General features: G+C 38.5%; 1 protein-coding gene across 2 annotated transcripts in view; it reads left to right on the top strand.

Moving 5' to 3' along the window:
* Nucleotides 1-458: 458 nt before the first annotated feature.
* LOC110156037 (helicase ARIP4-like) overlaps nt 459-21756 on the top strand; it is a 190056-nt gene continuing 168758 nt past the window's right edge. For both annotated transcript variants that reach the window (XM_055165551.1, XM_055165550.1), the window contains exon 1: nt 459-603. The gene's annotated coding sequence lies outside the window, so the exon portion shown is untranslated. The remainder of the gene's footprint in view (nt 604-21756) is intronic.

The following is a 21756-nucleotide window of genomic DNA, read 5'->3' as shown; positions in this document are numbered from 1 at the left end:
AACTAGATCTAAACCAGGACTAAAACAGGATTTAGCAGGACTAAATCATGCTGCGCAGACGTGTCTCCTCTTCTTCTATCAATAATATTTTTAATACGGTTAAGTTTCCTCGTCTTTGCTTCTCTACAACAAATCAAGTAATCCAAAGTATTCAGATTACGTTACTCACTTTAAGTAATTTAATGGATTACGTTACAAACTACATTTTGGGGTATGTAATCTGTAATCTGTAGGGGATTACATTTTAAAAGTCACCTTCCCAACACTGAACACCCAATAAACTTTAATGGAAAAAATTAAAATAAAACAGCAAACAGTAATTAAACTAAAAATCACTAAAATATCTTAGGTGCAAAACGAAATGACAAATGTTAAATAAGAGCAGCACAGGTCTCGTGAGTGATTGTGATGTGCGGTTGGATGCTGGGCCACTTCCGGGAACTTTCGTAAGGCTTTTTCTGTGCAGAGCGCGCGGGACCAAACCGAGCAAAGGCACGGGAACAGCGGCTCGTGCACTCACTAACTACACGAATAACATTGCAATTCACTGGTTTACGGGGAGAATTAACGTGACCTGACATTTGCAAGCGGACTTTGAGTGAGGTAAGACGCGTTTTGTTTTCCTAATGAAGCACGCTGATACCGGGGGGTGTTTTACGTGGCCGTGCGTCGCGTCCAGTGGAACAAAAGGAGCAGGGCTGTCGTACTGCTGACTGCTGCAGACGCCGGTGCCGAGCCCTTTACTTCCGTGTTATGAAACGGGACGCACGACGCACGGGCGGGTTCGGCTCTTTCATAACTTCACGTCGTCCCGTTGCAGCTGCGGGATCGTACGTGCAGGTTTTTTTTTTTTTTTTTGTTCCTAAAAATCTAATCTCGGATGCACCGGAGCGCTCGTGGTTCAGTGATAAAATCCTCTGTCAACTCATAATTCAGATGTTTTAATAGTTGTAACGGTGTGAACAAAGTCACATATGCATTTATTTTCATTTATAATCATTTATCCATTTTGCTGCAACAATTAATTACAGAATACAGAATAAGAATAAGCCACGCCTCCTGGCATTTCACGGTGACAAGTGTACGTGCTGTTTAAATTACATTACCTACGTAGCATTTTTGGACACTAAATTAATGATTTGGATTTAAATATTTCGAATCATCGTAAGTGTTGGGGAGTAACAGATTACATGTACCGGAGTTATGTAATCAGAGTACAAATTATGAGTAACTGTATTCAGTTACAGTTACTGTTTCAGTGAGTGGTAATTGGATTACAGTTACTTTGTTGAAATAAATGGATTACACAGAGGTATTTTACTGTTTTCACATTTTGGGCTATATCCCTTTTTTTCCTTTTTTTTTTTTTTCTCGGTAATTCCACTCATTGCCGGACACTAAACCAGGTCTAAAACCAGGTCCAAACCAGGTTTAAAACCAGGTCTAAAACCAGGTCCAAACCAGGTTTAAAACCAGGTCTAAAACCAGGTCCAAACCAGGTCCTAAACCAGGTCTAAACCAGGACTAAACCAGGTCTAAACCAGGTCTAAACCAGGACTAAAACCAGGACTAAACCAGGACTAAACCAGGTCTAAAACCAGGTCCAAACCAGGTCTAAAACCAGGTCTAAACCAGGACTAAACCAGGTCTAAACCAGGTCTAAACCAGGACTAAACCAGAACTAAACCAGGACTAAACCAGGACTAAACCAGGACTAAACCAGGTCTAAAACCAGGTCCAAACCAGGTCCAAACCAGGTCTAAAACCAGGTCTAAACTAGGTCTAAACTAGGTCTAAACCAGGACTAAACCAGGTCTAAACCAGGACTAAACCAGGTCTAAACCAGGTCTAAACCAGGACTAAACCAGGACTAAACCAGGACTAAACCAGGTCTAAACCAGGTATAAACTATGTCTCAAACAGGATTTAACAGGACTAAATCATGCTGCGTGGACGTGTCTCCTCCTCTTCTATCAATAATATTTTTAATACGGTTAAGTAAAGTCTGGGCTTTTTTTATTTTCTTTTAGCAGATAAAACATCTTATGTTACAATATTCTAGTCTTTGCTTCTCTACAGCAAATCAAGTAATCCAAAGTATTCAGATTACATTACTCACTTTAAGTCATTTAATGGATTATGTTACAAACTACATTTTGAGGTACAGGGTTGTGGGCGGAGATAGGTGGTGCGTGAAAGCAGATATTTTCTAAGCTCTCATGTAGGGTTGTGCAGAAATATCGATATATCGTGTCGTTTAATGTCATGATACAGTATCGATATCGTGGGCTGCTGTTTTGAGTATTTTTTGGTGTGTTTTACTAAATTATTTTGTTAAACCGCTACAGTTTTGTCGCTTGTTTCGTGGAAGGAAACTCGTTTATGCAACACATTTGACATTTTCACTGTTTTGACGATTAAAATGTGCATGTTTCATATGAACTTTAAGAACAAGAAGTGGTTTAACAAAGACTTTTAGTATCACAGCCATGATTTAGACTTGATTTTTTCTTGAACTGTACCGAATCAATTTGAAATATATCGTATCGAATCGGAAGTGCACTATAGAGGTGAGATTTGTATCGTATCGTGGCCTGTGTATCGAGATATGTATCGTATCGGCAGCTTCTTAATGATACCCAGCCCGACACTCAAGCCTTGACAATACAGGATCGCTCAAACCTGCGTGGATAAATCGAAATATAATTTAATAATAAGAGAACACGTTTATGCAAGATTAAAAGTGTCTGAAGGTTTTTGAAATTTTACAGCACATGCTCAAATTAAAGCTACATTATGTATTTTTGTTTGGGGGTCATCTGCTTGTTTCTATGGATATGTCATTGCTCTAAGGCTGTGCGATTAATCGAATTTTTAACTCATATAATCGAGTTGAAACGATAAAGCTTAACAAAGTTGATCTTGGGATATTTTTTATATAAATAAGTATATTTATTTGATTTTTTAAATGTAGAGATTGTAGAACAGCAGGATATATAGTTTATTTTGGATATGTTCATGTTTTTCTTTGCGTTATTTCATGTTCAAAGTATGTTTTATTCATTTTATGTTTTATACATCGCAAAACTGCTCTAAGGTACATACTTGTAGCCTGTAGTTATTTTCAGTTTGAAAATTTTGTGTAAATTATCAATAACAAAGTGGGTTTTTTGAGAGAGAAATGCTGAATAAATGCATCGTGTAACTAAAAAATAATCGTTTGAATAATCCCGATTTCAATGTTGACCCAAATAATCGCCCTACATTGCTCTACCTGGAATGTTCCACAGTATGACATTAAATTACATGTATTCATTTATTCAATGAGTGCGTATACATGCACATCAATAACCCGGTTATTAGCCATATCCCGGTTATGTCAGTATTCGGGTTACTGTGTTTACATGCGCACTGAGAAACCGGGACACTCATATCCGCGTATACATGATCAAATGGAGTATCCCGGTTTCTTGACATAATCTTACAAATGCGCAGGCGCAAAAATTAACTTAAATCAATTTCATAAACCAGGAAAAATACAAACCGTGAGCTCCTTTAGCATAAGAAGCTAAGGAGCTACGAGATCTCCCACAATCCACTGTGCAGATTCTTCATTAAAATCTTAAATAAACTCAACTTTACAACATATAAACCATAAACACTATAGAGCCACATCAGCCCGTTTGATCAGATAATTCAGCTGTGATCACATTTGTTTACGTTTTACAGAAATGAAACTTAAGACCGTTTGGCTAATTAGCATAAACTGTTAGCGGCGATAAAAACAACTCGCTCCTTGCGCCGCTGATGTGATCAGTTTCTTTTGGACTAAATGACACGACTCTGTGGATTATGTGTGTTATTTCTGTGACAGAAGAGGCGCTAATGATGGTAAGTGTGTTTCGTGCGTATAGAGTATAGGAGATAGTTCATGTTTTAGCTTTTCAGCGTCACACGAGTGCAGGTCGTACAGTGCAGTGTGCAGATTGTACATGTGCAGATTGTACGTGTGCAGGTTTAGCGCAGCTCTTAATTTTACAGTCATTTCACTCGTTTGGTCACTTTATTTATGTTGGTCAATTTATTTATGTGACTACTGTTGTGGTGAAAGGCTGGAAAGTGTCTTTTGGACGCATGCGCACTCAACTTTATGTTGCAGTAACCGGGGTACTGCGTTTACATGCCACAAGTAACCCGGTTACTATCGGAATAAACCAGCTACAGTAACCCGGTTTCTAATAACCGGGATACTGCCATAACCGGGATACTGAAACCGGGTTACTGCGTTTACATGCACCATGAAGAAACCGGGATACTCAAAAAACCCGATCATAACCGGGTTATTGATGTGCATGTGTACACACTCAATTACAGGTGCTTTAATAGCTCAAAAATATCTTGAAAAACAAACACTCTGACTGTGATACAGATCTGACCTGTTACTTTGTCAGGTTTGGTCTACATGAAGATAGAAAGGTTTAATATTATACAGTGAAACATTCCAGACAAAGTAAAAACATGTCCACGGAGAAAAGCATTTGACGGACCCTCCAGCAGAAAAGTTACACAATGCACCTTTTAAACTTTTGGAAATTTCTGCTTGAACGCTGTTGGAGCTCTAAGAATATCCGACCCGCTGACAACTTTCTCTTTTAGGTAACATGACTTTACTTTGTTACGTTCTTATTCATTTGTCTGTACCTGGGGAGAAAGCGGTGGCACTGTAGGTTAGACTGTTGGCCCACAAACAAGACAGTTGCTGGACCAAACCTCACCCAACCCAAGCACCTGTAACTCTAAAATGTCGTCTGTTCCGTTCTCCTGAGGCTGCGGGTATGGCGGGTTTGAAATGTTGTATTTTCTCGATGTCTTCCTTGCTTACAAAAACCAACACGGCAGGACGACTGTGTACAACTTGCTTTATTTCGGCAACTTCACACCCTCTTATCAAAAACCTCGGTGCGCTGATCAAATGCGCTCCACTGAAACAATAGAACAGTCGGGTCAAACTCAAATTCACAGAGGCCAAAATTAAAAACTGTGACTAAGTCGTGGGCCAAACTAAATATTTATTGTAAAATTTCAACAACATCTGCATGTTTTCTCTTCTTTCAAGATATGTAATGTTAAAACTTTTCTTACTCCTAAATAGGGATGGGCATTCGATAAAATTTTCTTAATCGATCATCGGGAGAATTAACAATCGATTATCAATCATGAACGTTTTTTATATAAAAATTTATCATCGTTATTATTACTATCTGCACTACTAATCTGCATAAATAAATTCAACTTTACGACATATAAACCGTAACCACTCTAGAGTCACATCAGCCCGTTTGACATTATAATGTGTTTAATGCAGTTTTGCGCAACTGTTGCCCCTCTGACCAGTGGTTCAGAGGGCATATGCCTCCGTGAAGTAAGCCTGTTAATAAAAGAATAGACAAGAGCACGTTTTGAGCTGCTTTACTTCACACAGAAGATTGCTTCTTCTTCTGCAGCGCTCAGTCTACTCTCTACCAACGTTGCGACATGCGCCATCTACTGGTCAGTGAAGGAACTGCACGTTAATAGAACCACATGAATTATATACAATGAAATAAAAATAAAATACTCCAATAGGAAAGTAAAATTTGAGGGGTGTCTGATTTCTAACTGGCATTTTTCCAGCCTCTACACAACTCTCACAGAAATGAAACTTAAAACCGCATGGCTAATAGGGATGGGCATGATTAGTCGATTAATTGATAATTGATCATTAAGAATTTCATCGATTACATTCATTTTAATCAACAAACCGAATGTAGGTTGCTGTGTGTAGTGTGACCAAACAGGTCTGTACATGTGTCTCTGCACTCAGAAGGAGCGAGACACAAACAGTCGGTCAGTCTGCAACGTACCGAAGTGCAAATGCGAACGATGTGCAAGGATGATTTGTACAAGAAATTCCACGCTTTCCGTTCTGTTCGGGACAAGTGTGAGTCCATGTGCACAGTGTATAAAGCAGCACATATGTTTCTGTGTCCAGTGGGAAAAAGTTTTACCAGGTGAGAGTCGCGCAATGTCGATGACGAGTCCCACCTCCCTCCCCCCGTACGGTGTCCTGGTTTTGACAAACGCAAATCTGGTCACACTAACCTGTATTCACCTGAGTCATGTCTTTTAATCCGACAGAAGTTGAACCGCATCAGCGACACAAGAGCTGTAGTTTTATCTTCACTTAGTTTATGCAAATTAGCGATGCAGTTTTAAGTTTTGTTTCTGTGAGAGTTGCGCAAAACTGAATTAAACACATTATAATGTCAAACGGGCTGATGTGGCTCTAGAGTCGTTACGGTTTATATGTCATAAAGTTGAATTTATTTATGCAGATTAGTGCAGATAGTAATAATAATGATGATCATTTTAATATAAAAATGTTAATGATTAATCGATAATTGATCGTTAATTCTTCCAACGATCGATTAAGAAAATTTAATCGAATGCCCATCCCTAATGGCTAATTTGCATAAATTAAGAGAAGAAAAAAAACAGCTCTTGTGCGCTGATGCGACACGACTCAGTGGAATACAGGTTAGTGTGACCATATTTGTGTTTGTCAAAACCAGGACAGCGTACGGGGGGAGGGAGGTGGGGACTCGTCATCGACATTGAGCGACTCTCACCTGGTAAAACTTTTTCCCACTGGACACAGAAACATATGTGCTGCTTTATACACTGTGCACATGGACTCACACTTGTCCCGAACACAACGGAAAGCGTGGAATTTCTTGTACAAGTCATCGTTAAATACACATTTGTGCTTCGGTACGTTGCAGACTGACCAGCTTCTTCTTGCAGAGAGACACTGTACACCTGTTTAGTCACACTGCACACAGCAAACACAATGTAATCGATGAAATTCTTAATGATCAATTATCAATTAATCGACTAATCATGCTCATTCCTACTCCTAAAATAAACGTTTAATAATAGTTTTTGCTTAAACATCAAATCCAGAACAAGCCTAATCTAAAATAACGGCCGTTTGATGCTCACTTTTTCAGAAAATCCTTCCCAGTATCTATAGAACAACACTATAGAACCCAACATACTAATGAATTGTTAATTAAATAAATGCAAAGTAGTATAAATTAATTATCCAAAATAATAATTACTCAAATTAATGTTAATAAATTAAATAATGTGTGTCAAATAAATCAAAGTTTACACACCTAAAAACTACGAATGGGAAAACACACTTATCATTACCATTTCTACATTACTGCAGTTTTGAATGCAGTGTAATATTAATAAGGTGTAATAATTCTGTGTACTAAAATGACATTACAATAGAATATACGTGTTTGCAGTGGAACTGAGAAGCAAATGACCTAAACCTCATTCAAATTCACTGTGTTTCCTTTCACTACATGTACACAGGTTTATTCAAATGTAATGGAAAAAGGAAGAAGAGACTGCAAGAGAAACTAACAGTCAACCAGCGACAGTACAGTGTGGGTGGGTGTCCTGTCACCTTTTACAGTGACACCGAGGTCTCTGGTCTCATCCCGCAGTCAGTTTGATGTATGAAGCAGCTTGAACTTTTTTATTTATTCCGTTATATTTGTATTGTAAACACAGCAGCTCCTCATCTACACTCCCCTTACTCGTTTCTTCAAAAATAAGTAAATAAAATAAATGAGTTACTCGGGATGTAACAATAACTGAAATATTGTGATATCGTATCGTCAGAGTTCTCACAATAATATCGTGGACCATCACGATATATCGAATTACAAGTCTCTTTGTTTAAATTAAGAGTCAGAAGGAACTACATAGACCATAAACTACATAAACTCAGGCCCAGGGGCAAAATTTGGCCCGTGATATAATTATATTCAGCCCGCGAGATCATATCAAATATATATAAGAGCTGGCCCGCTGACTACAGAGACATTATTTATTTAAAATTTTGAAGAAATATGTTTTTTACTTGAATTCTTGGGATTATGACGGAAATAATTCACACCAAAATCTTTTCAAGGTATTTTAAAAGCAAAAAAGCATCCTCTCTACAATTTGACCAGCCTCTTCAAAATATCGCAACAAATATCGTACCGTGAGATGCATTTCATGATAATATCGTACCAAGAGATTTAGATATTGTTACTGTACATGTATTATCAACAAATAATTATAAAAGAAAGATAAACAAAGCAAAAAAGTATCATCATAAATAAAAACAGACGTATAGCTTGAACTTTGGAGGAATATTTTTGCGTTATTGACCTCAATGAAAAGTCACATATCCACGTTTTGATTGGCCCGGGCACCAGACGATTCACCTGGGGCACCGGGACACTGTCAGGGTTAATGAGTTTCCACGCTCTGGGCTCCGCTCCAGGATCAGGGCTGGCTACGTAAGCAACGGACGTCACCCAAACGTAATCAGTGTTTTTTTAAAAGGTCTTATATTACGTAAAATTGGCTCTTGTGAGAGATTTTGGAATGTTATCTCATCAAAAACACACCCGCAGTTGTGTTTTGTTTCAGTCACACATGATTGCGTAATCCTTTATTATTAGTCTGGCTACAATCTCCAAAGCTCCAAATGCTCTCTTCCACTTTGGGATGTTAACTTGCTTTTACATTTTACCTCATGTGGCAGTTCCAGAGCTGAAATTATCCAAATGATTCTAGTGAAGGTGTGTGGAGTTTAAAACAAAGCGGGGCACTTCCTGTATTACCACATGACATCACAAGGTGCAACAGAGTGAGTGAACTCAGCCTAAATATGCAGAGTTTGTGTGTTAAACATGTGTGAATTAAACAAAACCCAACTCCAGGTTTGTTTGTGATGAAGATATAACATTATAGGTGAGTTTCGTTGTTGACAAAAGCGCGCGTTGCATGCTGGGAATTATTTTGGTCGGCGGCAGTAAACACTAATTCAACATGACGGACGGAGCGAGAAAGCACGTAAAGGGTATTGATCCCGGTTATTTATCCACTCTAACGGCAGAGGACCCAAGACCATTTGACCAGAAATTGGTCATAAGCATCGATGGAGCCAAATCACCCTTTTCAACCCCGACAAAAGGTGGAACCAAACCAAATTTCTGGTCAGAATCACCAACTACCTGGACAAATATTCACTTCGGCGATATCCACAATGACTTGGTGGAAACTCCTGGGCCATTCACAGCAGAAAAGATGAAAACCTCCAAGAGTCTCGATGTGTTGTTGAACTTGTTGGAGTCCACGGTTTGTTAGGATCTTCTACGTTTGCTCTGCGAATGTTTGAAAATCGTTTAATTCACCGTTAGCGGTTCTTTTCACTCAGAATACGAAAAAGACATTTTCCTTCTTCCGTGCTTCTATTTGTGCATCCGATAATGCAGCAGGAATTTACCATTATCGGGGAGGAATACGCGAGGTTACGCACTGTGTTTGACGCTATCGTGTTTCTTGCCTCCGACCAAAATATTTCCCAGCATGCAACGCGGGCTTTTAATAATGACGTCAGCTGAAACTCGCCTATAACATCAGAAAACACAGTGATTTGGCCTTTTTAAATAAACAACATTCACTAAAATGTTTGAAATACCAAGTTTTTGGCGCTGGGAAACACGACTACAGAAAACTGCTTCCCGTTTATTGTTCACCTTTTCTCTTTTATTGTTTGAGTTTGATGCATTATTCACTGGAGATATATTTTAGATCTTGACGCGAGCCGAAAAACAGGAAACAGCTGCTGCTAACTCGCTCTAGCTTTGTTTTGCAAAGCATGTCGAAGGGACTTGTATGTTTAAAATAAATCCAAGTCTCTATTCCGGGATTTTCTGTTTATATCTGCTTTTTGACATCTTGTTTTTGCCCGATTCTGAATTCTCTATTTAATATATATTTATTATGAAAAATGTAATTGTTTCTTAAAACTGGGACTGATTAATAAGAGAAGAAAAACTCATCCAGCTCTACTGCTGACATTTTAATTCCTACACCCTGTACCATCTGTGATCACCTTTAAATCTTATGTTTAGAGATTAATTTGAAACTTCTTCTGTAGTTTTTCTCACATAAATATCAGAAATACTGTATAAAGTTTGTCGTGTAATGGTTTGATATAAAAATAAGGGATTTTATGTGTAAAAACAGTAAAAATTTACAAATTAATGCCAGTACAAGATTGGAAATTTTGGTTTAAGGGCTCATCCTCATGTCCACAGTCTTTGATTTTACAATGTCCCATTTAATGCTATGGATGCAAAGTGATTAAATTAAATATTAAAGGATCCTATATTACACAAAATTGACTCTCATGAACTTTAAGTCATATTATAATGTTGTTGCTTCATCAAAAACAGACCAGTTGTGTTTTGTTTCATTCACACATGTTTGAAATACCCTTTATTATTAGTCTGTTTAAATCTCCAAAGCTCAAAATTCTCTGTTCCGCCTTGTGATGTCATGAAGAGGTAGTTTTCAAGTTAACAGCTACCTTTTGTTCAGTAGAGATTGGCAATTCCAGATCTGAAATCATTAGGGATGTAACAATAACCGAAATATCGTCATATCGTCAAAATTCGCACAATAATATCATGGACTATCACAATTTATCGAATTACAAGTCTCTTTGCTTAAATTAAGAGTTATGGTGCAGCAATAGCTAAAAAAAAAAAAAAAAAAAAAAAAGACAGAGGGAACTACATAGACCATGATCCTTTGCTCCATTTCAGTGCAGACTACAAGCAGAAATAACAGTTCTAAGCACTTTTAAGTCTTAGTTTTTTTGGATTAAGTCTTGTCAAGGCATTTTAAGAGGAAAAAGTAGCATATTAACAAAATATCACAATAAATATCGTACCGTGTATACTGTGACTAACATGTCGTGAAACTTGGATATTGTTACTAGAGCCCGACCGATATGGATTTTGTTGTGACCGATATGAAACCGATATAATGGGAGTTGGAGCTGCCATAGCCGATATAATCGCCGATATATTTAGTGATGTAAAAATTCACCGTAAATCTTGAATTGATTAAAAAACTTAGGTTTGGCTTAGTGGATTCTAAATTGGGTTTATTTAGGCAACATTTATTGTTATTTTGACTCTTCACATCATATTTACATACAGTAGATTGGCCTAATGGCATTTTTGCATCACATTCTCGCTACGTTACTGTTTCACTGCTAGTGATGAGTATTCAGTTTTTTTTTTTGAGAACCGGCTCGGCTCACTAAAGCAGCTGGCTCTTTCGGCTCCCAAGCAACTCTTGAGATGGTTTTGTTGCAAGCAGGACTAAACCAGAACTTAACCAGGTCTGAGTGTCGGGACTCGGTTTCTATCTTTCTCCTTCACTCAACCCAAGTTTAGTCCTGTTTATTCATTTTATGCTGAACTGCAGCCAAATAGCACTTTTTATCCTATGCACACGCAGATTCTGAAAGTTTCGTTTTCAGCCGCTGCTTTGTCAAACTACAGGTCTACATGCAGCATGAAGAGAAAAAGTGAGAAAAAGAGAAAACACGGCTCCTAATAAGAAGCAGGCTCCCATTGTTCGCTTCATAGAGCCGCTTCGATCGCGACTGACCCATAACTCCTAGCTAGTAAGCTATCGCTATTAGCCTTTAGCCGTAAAAACGTGCGCGCCCGTAATTAATTATATGCATAAATGTGGATCATTCACACGTCTATTCACAGCTCATACATATCAATGCAGGTCCATAGTAACAAAATACGGACAATATAGTCACTTTACAATTTTAGACCAATAGAAAACAGCCTGTTTATGTGCGGGAGCTACAGCAGCTAATCGCTAACAAAACCTAAACTAGCTTCAAAGTCGATGTTATTTCCAACATCACCGCTCACACAGGCTCCTCCCACATCACAAGTCTGAACTAATAAATGTTTTTAATCCAGACTCAAACCGATTTTCGAAAAAGAATAAACAGTGTTGGCACTTCCTGTTTTGTAAACAAACACAGAGGTGGTGAAGAGTGTTTTCAACTTTTGAGACACAGACGCAACAAATTAACGAATAAAATACAACTCCAGGTATGTCTAAAAAAAATGATAACCTAGATCAGGGGTGTCAAACTCATATTGTTCCGGGGGCCGTATCCAACCTACTTTGATCCTAAAGGGGCCGGATCAGAAAACTCATGTCATATAAACCCCAAAAAATAACAATAAGTTCAAATATTTGTGCAGAGAAACGCAAATCTATTACAGAAATCTTTCTTTTACACTCTTTCTTTTACAAAATATTATAATATTATGAGTAAAAATGCTATTTCAACACAATGTTTTAACATGAACTTGTTTGCAAATAAGAATAAGTAAATTTTTTTTGGAAAATCCTGCACTCAGCGTCCATTTTTCTATTTTTGACATTTTGCTGATGAGGGTGTCACGGTCAACAGTCAAAACGATCGTCCTTTAAGAGCGTTTGGAAAGAGACAAGTCTTCATTTGTGCTGCTCTGGTGGGAGGGGCCACGTACAGAGACGCTGGAGACGTTGCGATGCTCAGCGGAACAGAAAATTACCAATATTTTAATAGAAAATATGATTAAAATATTTTAGTAGAAAATCAGCCGAGGGCCAGATTAAAGGTCTTGGAGGGCCGGATCCGGCCCCTGGGCCTTATGTTTGACACCTGTGACCTAGATCAGAAAATAGCGTAATATGACCAGAAAACAAAAAAATAAACATGTATTATCTTGTCTTAGTAAAATCGACTTGACCCTTTCGCCCTGACAGTTGACCTCACCTGTGTCCGTGGCTCTGGTTTTAAAGTGTTAAACGTGTGTGACCTGATTGAGCCCGTTTGAAGAGGTCTGTGGTGTAGGCAGAGCCCGTCCCTCCCACTCGCTCTGTGACTCAGCACCTCCTGTTAGCGTTACCTAACCTCCAAACAGCCACAACACCAGACACACGCTGGTTCAGACGGCTCATGCTCACATCAGAGGCCGGACAAATAAATCATTAATTTTGTATTGAGGTTAGGGTTGATTTCTGTTTTTTTTTTACGTATCGTCATTGGGCTTCTTTGCATAGTCAGTTATTTTTCCAGGTTTTCTCTTAGGGCAATATTTACTAGGAATGCACTTTTTCAGCTCCAATACCGATATCGATACTTTGACTTTACGTATCTGCAGATATTAACTGATACCGGTGTAGGGATGGATTATTTATTTTCTTAAAGGTGCACTGTGTAACATTTCTAGTGGAGGGTCCGCCACCTGCTTGTCTCCATGGAAATTAGGGGTGTGCAAAAATATTGAAATATCGATATATCGTATAGTTTAATGTAATGATACAGTATCGATACCGTGGGCTGCTGTATCGATATATCGCGTATCGAGTATTTTTGGTTCATTTTACTAAATTATTTTGTTGCAGCGCTACAGTTTTGTTGTTTGTTTAGTGGAAGGAAACTCATTCACACAGCAAAAAGGTTCGTTAAAATGAAAATTAAGAACATCTGACTTTATCTGAGTCGACTCTACCAGTAAGTTGTTTTTTTTTAATTCAAGCGACATTCAATTTAATTTCTTATTTTAAGGGTTGTTTTTTTTTTTTAAGTGTAGCAAGTTGTATTTTCACATTTTAAGAACAAAAAATCGTATTCCGCTGATAGATAATTTAACTTGTCAAGTGGAATTTACTCAAATCGTGATAAAACTTTCTTAATTCAAGTCATCTTAACTTGGCTAGATTTAATTTTTTGCAGTGCATGCGACATATTTGACATTTTCACAGTTTTGATGATTAAAATGTTTTTGTTTCATATTCACTTTGCACAAGAAGTGGTTTAACAAAGACTTTTAGTATCACAGCCATGATTTAGATTTTATTTTTATTGAACGGTATCGAATCAATTTGAAATATATCGTATCGAATCATAAGTTCACTGTATTGAAATATGTATCGTATCGTGGCCTATGTATCAAGGTATGTATCGTATCGGCAACTTCTTAATGATACTCAACCCTAATGGAAATGTTGTTTTGTCTAGAATGTTCCACAGTATAGATTAAACTTATCTTTCACAAGAGAGACGAGCAGGTTACAGCACTACGCCACATTACAGCCCAGATCTGTGGAGCGTCGCCCCTGTTCACAGAGGGAATTTTTGTATTTTTAAGCAATAGGGCTGAATGATCTGTCGTTTTTTTGTTTTGTTTTGTTTGTTTTTTTAATTTATAATTTGTCAAGTTTGATGGATTGGATACCAGCATATCCACAACAAGACGGACTTAACTAAATATAAAAGTAACACACGTACAAAAAAAGAAATCATAATCATAATCATAATTATCATAATTTTAAAAAATAAATTAAAATAATATAATTAGTTTTTAAAAGTGTGTGTATGTGTGTGTCAAAGTCGTGTGTTTTTGCGGTGCTCTTAAAACCCAATTTAAGGGCGAAGTTTAGTTCTGCATCGACTCAACGCACACTGCCGCTGTCGCCTAGTCGTTGTTGTTTTTGATTTATGGATCTGCGTCGAGGTCTATGCACCGCGAAGTAATTCACTGCCACAGCATTAGGAGGCGAGGATTTAAACCTGGCATTTGTGTAAAGTTTAACATGAACCATCTCCAACGCGACAGAAGCACAGAGCAGACTCACCATCAGCAGCACATCCACTGTCACACTCATATTCCACTGAGTCGTGTCCTTTAGTCTGACAGAAGATGAACGCATCAGCGCACAAGGAGCAAGTTGTTGTTTTTTTCAGCGCTTAGCCATGTGGTTTTAAGTTTTGCTTCTGTAAAATCTAAACAAATCAGTGCAAAGCTGCATTAAACACATTATTACTCAGTGTAAATTGAAATAAAGGAAAGCAGAGTACAGGAAATGTCTGTAGAGCGGTGGCAGAGAGGCCCTTATTGTCTTTGTAAATTGGGCTTTTTACGCTCCAGCGTCAAATCATCGCTGCAGGACTCTGGTATGATGTAAGTTCCTGTGATGTCTGCAAATGTTCATGTGCACTGAAACTTGATTGAAAAAAATCCTGGATGCAATCAAAATCGTAATATCTGCCAGAAAAATCACAATTCAGTTTTTTCTTAAAATCATTCAGCCCTATTGAGCAATACTGACTAGCCAGGCTGGGACCACCTTGTGCCTCCGTTCAATTTCATTTCTCTCCAGCGACTAGGTCAGGAATCAAAATACACTAGACGCTTCGCAAAAACCCCAGAAGTGCAAGTTCGGGCACTAACCAATCAGCGAAGAGCCATATATTCAGTGTTGTCAACGACTGAGGATTTAAAGCTGGAATAAAGAGAATGTTTGGTGAATTTCATCAAGGGAAAAGACGTTATTGTCCTTCTTCCTACGGGATTTGGGAAAAGCTTAATACACCAGTTAGTCCCGTTAGTGGCGCTTTACATACGTGACTACCAAACTACCAGCGTGTGGTTAAATGATAAAAAGTACCCGCCTACCGTCGAGCGAACAAATTCTAACGCTGCGAGGTCAGACCGTTTCCACAAAGTGAAACCGGCTGATGAATTGGGCTAAATAGAGACGCCCATAATGCATAAATGTTATGGATAAGTTTAAAGTCATACCATGGAACATTCCAGGCAAAGCAATAACACCTCCATGGAGACGAGCAGATACACCCTCCACCACAAAAGTCACACGGTGTACCTTTAAAACAAATTTAACTTATGACACAAGAGATACAGCTGTGTTATGCAACTGTTATTTATCCTTCAAATTTCTACTCAACAACTTTGTATGAATAAAAGTCCAAACATTATGAGACGTTCAAGGCCAAAATTCGGCTTGTAATTGTCTTTTTACATCCAGTTAAAGACCCAATTGAGATACTGGCTGAACAGATAGCATGGAAACGATACCGATCCAGCATAAATTTTGACTTTTAAAATATGGGTCCCCAGAAAAAAAGGTCTGGGAAACGCCGCACTAGAGCACACACACACACACACACACACACACACAGGAGGGCGACACACTAATGATCGCAGGTTTGATGAGTTATTCGCCACTTCTTAACATGTTTTTTGAATAGATTGTATGATGTTTGGTCTCTTTCCACTCCTGAGAAGCTGTGACGGAAAAGGCTCTCTGGCTGAACGCACTTTTCCTCAGGGGAGCGATGCAGTCTCCGCGGGACGCCTCTCGAGGGAGTTTCTGAGCTATAAAAACCACCTGTAATCGAATAATTGTAAGGTAGAACTATTTAAGGCAGAGCAATTACAGATCCACAGAGACAAGCAGGTGACAGACGCCCAACCAGAAAGTTAAATAGTGCAGCTTTAATGGTTTTAACTAATCAAAACACCAAAATATAGTTATGTTAGGTTTATCTAAACATTGTAAACAAGAAGAAAGACAAGAGATTAATTCAGTTTTACTCGCGAGGAGAACGGGCAGAGAGTGGGCATCAAAACCAACAGTCTCCACACGTTCTGATGACTCAAGGCCGTTCTCCTCTTTTTATTTCATTAGGAGGCCCTAGTTACAGAATGATAATTCTCAAGGGGAAGGGGAAACAGCAAAGACATAATAAGAAACTGGTGCAGCTATGCATAGTCCAAACACATAAAACATGATTAACAATCAGGAGGTGCCTTAGGTCAGACACCATCATAACTCTTGCATGTGTGACAGTGGGAGTTGGCTTCATGTGAGGAATCATCTCGAGGTTCACTAGAGCGATAGGACACTGCACACAGTTGTCAAACACACAGAGGTTATTCAACAAGTGACAAGTGATTGGTACATTATAAATCAAAGAATTGTAGTACATAAATGGTTAACTCATAGGCATAGAATATCACACAAGTATTTAGCAAATATGGGATAATAAAATTATTCTGACAAGTTATAAAATGGCTTAATAATTGACTTACTGTTTAAAACTGTGGGACTTATTCTTAGCCGCTGGCAACATTTCTCGTCTTCATTGTGGCATTTTGCTGTCACGGGCAGCTGAGTTTGATTTATGGTGGTTTTTTGTTTTGAAGTTTTGGATTTTTCTTTTCTGAAAAATGCCAGTGTAACATTTTTAAACTTGTTTATGCCAAGTTTTTTCATTTTTTTTTTTTTTTTTTTTTTTCACAGAATCTTAAGTAAGCACAGATCGTTCAGAGAGGACGGGACAGAGAGAAACTCAAGCCTCAATATGGGACTGGGTGATATGATGAAAAAAAAAAAAAAAAAAGGCTCAGTCTGTTTTCTCTTCTATTTATCGTTCACAATTTTCACATTTATAGGAAAAACCGGAAGACGTTTGGAAACACGAGCGATGACGACTTCCTTTGGGCTCTGTTGGCGATAATAAGTCTCACAAAATCTAGAAAAACTGAGAAAATGGCTCAGCTTTTTTCATCTAGATGTCATTGTATTCTTTATTTTTTTCTTTTATAAATTTCTTATTAATTTGTGTATTATAATTTGTCTAACTTAATAAAAAAATTAATAAAAAAAAAGAAAAGCTGTCATTGTAGCGTTCCGTTGATTCATCAGCCGGTTTCACTTCGTAGAAACTGTCTGACCTCGCAGCATTAGGATTCGTTCGCTCGACGGTAGGCGGATCGCTGCTATTTGGTCATGACGTATGTAATGCACCACTAACGAAGCTAACTGGTATATTAAGCTTTTCCCAAATCCTGTAGGAAGAAGGGCAATAACGTCTTTTCCCATAAAATTGAGCGAGGCACTAGGTGGTGCCAGCCTGGGTAGTGTTCCATTATGTTCGGCAGATCAACAGTTACAACCTGCTGCCTGTGAGTGACATCAAATACGCGATTAGAGTCACATCCTACTAGGGCTGGGTATCGTTAAGAAGTCGCCGATACGACACATAGGCCATGATGCAATACATATTTTCGTACCATACAGTGAGCTTTCGATTCAATACGATATATTTCAAATCGATTCGATACGGTTCAATAAAAAATAAAGGCTAAATCACGGCTGTGATACTAAAAGTCTTTGTTAAACCACTTCTTGTGCAAAGTTCATATGAAACACAAACATTTTAATCATCAAAACAGTGAAAATGTCAAATGTGTTACATAAACGAGTTTCCTTCCTCTAAACCAGGGGTCCCCAATACGTCGAATCCCGATCTACCAGTCGATCACCAAGGTCGTGTGGGTAGATCGCCGTGTCTCATCTCGGACTCGATCGTGTTTGGACTCGGTCTTGTCTCTCACTCGAGGTCTGACACTCAACAAGTGCGATCATATTTCATTACGGCCGCTGCTGTTGGTAATAAACTTGTAGCGGGTGCAGGAGCGTGTGGGGCGTCTCAGTGCAGCCTGTGCGCTCATTTGAAACCCGCGGAGACTCTACGGCGCATCACAAAAAACACACACGCTCCCTATGCACGGCTCGTCTGCGACAGCGTGTGTCCTCGTGTACCAGCGTGCATCACAGGGCAGGTTCAACTTCCTAAACATCCTACCTGTCCATCTGCCTCACGTCAGCACGCCGCCCCTCGCCTTTTCACGCTCTCGCTCCTTCCTGCGTACAGCGAACACAAGCCCCTCCCACAGTGCGGCTGATTAGAAGAGCAAGACCAAACGTGAAGCAAAAACCAGTCTAAATTTGTGTTCCAGTGTTGGCACAAAGCAGGTCTACAGCATAGAGCGGATCTACAGAACAGACCTACTGCCACATTTGGCTGAAGTTTGTCTAACAAAAGCACAAATGCATCTGTTTTTGTCACGATGTGCGTTTGGTTTGGTAAATGTGCAGAGGCTGGTAAATATCACTGCAAAACCAGAAAAGAATGCTGTTACGACCCAGCTCGTTTGGGGTGAGGGAAGTAACAAAAATAAAACCAAGATGTAAAATGGAATAAATTAAGTAGTGTTTAATTAACAGGAATGTAAAGGTAAATTAACAAAACACTAAAAAAATACAGAAAACTACCTAAACTAAGAAACAGAACAACAGAATAAACAGAGTTTTGTGCCAGAAAAGGGGTCACGCAGGCTTACACAGAAACGAGTGGTAAAACTTAGGGACACACACTAAACTAAAACACAAGTTCCCCAAATTAAACCACATAAGCCCACAAACAGAATCGAGTGACCAAATCAAAAAAGGCACAAAACTAAACTAAACTACACACACAAACACAAAACAAAATGGCAGACTGGCCACCAAGGCCAGCAGCCCCGAACAGGTGCTGGTAATCTCCTTAAATAGGGGGAGGTGGCTGCAGGTGAGGTGGGCGTCGACTTGCCCCACCAATCACAGACCAGGACTCCTGCAGCAGGAATTAGGAGAACTTCGCAAAAATCACACAGCAAATTAAACCTATGGCCTGGGGCCGTAACAAATGTAACTCCAGTTTGGAACTTTAAAAAACAGGTTTAAAAATCTTCCTTCACTTTTTTCACAGTTTTGTGTAAAGTGCCAGAGGAAGTTCTCTTAAAGAAGAGGTTCTCAAACTGTGGGTGAGGGTCCAGAAAAGGGGCACAGAGTGTTTCAGTGCAGTTTGCTTGGCTTTGTATTAGGTAGATCATTTTGACTTGGTCATTTTGTAAGTAGCTCACATGCTGAAAAAGTGTGAGCACCCCTGTCCTAAATAGAAAGCTTTGGCAGGTTGTGAAGACCTACTGTTAAATTCATGGTTTTATCACATGCCCAGTGTCGGTAACTACACTGGAAGTTGTCATCCACATGTTTCCAAATGTTCTCCAGTAAGTGTGAACAGAGCCTATTGTGTTTCATCTCAATAAAACAAATAAAATGCCTTTCTCCTTTTCAGTAAATAAAAAATAATACAGTATCTGCACCAAACTACAAGCTTTTACTGACAGAGAATTGGCTGCAGACCTCTATATTAAAATACACATGGTTTAAGTTGAATTATCATAATATATATCCTTCAGAAATCAAGGTCCAGTTCACATCTACAAATGCACAAATGTGACTAAGCACTAACAGCTGAAAGAACACCGAAATGCATTTTTGATTCATTCTTTGGCAGCTCTCCGCAACTCAGATACTAATCGAAAACTAGTATCGAACCTAGATACTTATTTGAGCAGGTATTGATACTAAAAAGTCACATTCACAGGACAGAAATGAATAGTTTTATAATGATCTTGAGCTGTATCACGACAAGAAAAAGAGCACATAGACTAGAATCGACCACTGGGGGATTACAGAGACATAAGACCTCACGGTAAAATAAAAGAAAGTTCTATGATTTAATGTTGAAAATCAGATTCTGTTGTGAGTGTGTTTATTATCATCGTGGTAACAGAATCACTATTGAGTATCGAGTCTATTCCTTAGCGTCATGGTAACACTAGTCCCAGTCCAGTGACGTCTTTGGTGTATTCGCTCCAAAGGACTGCAGTCAGGAGCAGCTCACCGAGGCATTTTCTAGTTCAAATCAATACTCACTGTTTTCTCCGTGGAGAGATTCCTGAAGAGATGTCTTGATCTTCAATGTTCTCTTTGTTGTGACTAGAAAATCGTAGTCTGAGTGAGGTCAAACAAGGCTCAAAAGCAGATCTATACCGGGTCTTTTTCTGTATGTCTAAACCGGGGCTGTCAAACTCGAATTCACAGAGGGACAAAACTAAAAACTGGGGCTAAGTCGTGGGCCAAATTAAATATTGAAAAATTTCCACAATATCTGCATGTTTTCTCTTCTTTCGAGATATGTTTTTTCTTAAAATAAATGTTGAATAATAGTTTTGCTTAAACACTGACTCCAGAACAAGCAAAATATAAAACAATATAGTCCGGTTCCTTATTCTAATTTTTTGACCTTAGTGGGAAGTTTTTGGCCCACGGGTTTTATATTATGAATAGGATTTTTATGACAGACAAAATAGCAAAAAAAAAAAAAAAATCAGGATCATGTAAAGCGGGTTCATATAAACATTTTAAGACCAAACTGTCGAGGTTCACAGCAGCAGGTACAGAGAGAGGAGCCACAAGATCCTAATGTAAGTCAGAGCCAGAGTCAGAAGGAGCCGGAAGAGCCTCCTGGAGAACTTCCTATTTGGCACATGGCGGCTACAGCGTTAGATCTGTCCACTCATATATACAGTCTATGGTTGTATGAAAGTGATGATGATAATGATGATGTATAGAAAATGTCTCATAAAAAGGTTGCATAATCATATTGTGTCTAAATGTGTGTGTTGACATCCAACATACACATTTAATGTGAGCTACTTTTAAACTCTTTGAGTTATCTGACCAACTGCATGTGATGTTTATAGTTTGTTTTACCCATATTGTTGAAGTATTTCAACAGGATAATAAAATAACATGTTTTTTGGAGTATTACATGCAAATATTTACAATGAAATTGCAAGAAAACAACCAAACCGGGTCATTTTTGACCCACTTATTCATCTAAGGGTTAATGTGGGTAGGTCTTGCAGGTTTGTAACTAGCACCATTTGATTCCCTGACCCTGAAAATGTGGGTTTAGCAGTTAAAATCAACATTTCAACTTATTCAGAGGCTGAGATATTCCAAAAAGAGTTTTTTGGCGGCTTTTTTTTTTTTTATTCAATATGGCCGCCATAAAGACATCTGGGCAAATGCCAACATTGATTTTCTGACTCCTTATACTATAACCTTTCCAAAAATATATAGGTTAGCAAATCCCCAAAAAATTCCCACAAAAGTATATAAGGAACCGGACTAACCGGACACAGTTTTAAATAAATAAATAATGTCTCTATAGTCGATCTGTAGACGGCAGGCAGCTCTAATACATGTTTGATTTGATCTCAC

The sequence above is a fragment of the Boleophthalmus pectinirostris genome, unplaced genomic scaffold (genome assembly GCF_026225935.1).
Source record: "Boleophthalmus pectinirostris isolate CB_2022bp ecotype Guang Dong unplaced genomic scaffold, ASM2622593v1 HiC_scaffold_8, whole genome shotgun sequence".
Classification (NCBI taxonomy): domain Eukaryota; kingdom Metazoa; phylum Chordata; class Actinopteri; order Gobiiformes; family Gobiidae; genus Boleophthalmus; species Boleophthalmus pectinirostris.
The sequence above is the reverse complement of the archived record's forward strand: the minus strand, read 5'-3'. Positions and strand labels throughout refer to the sequence as shown.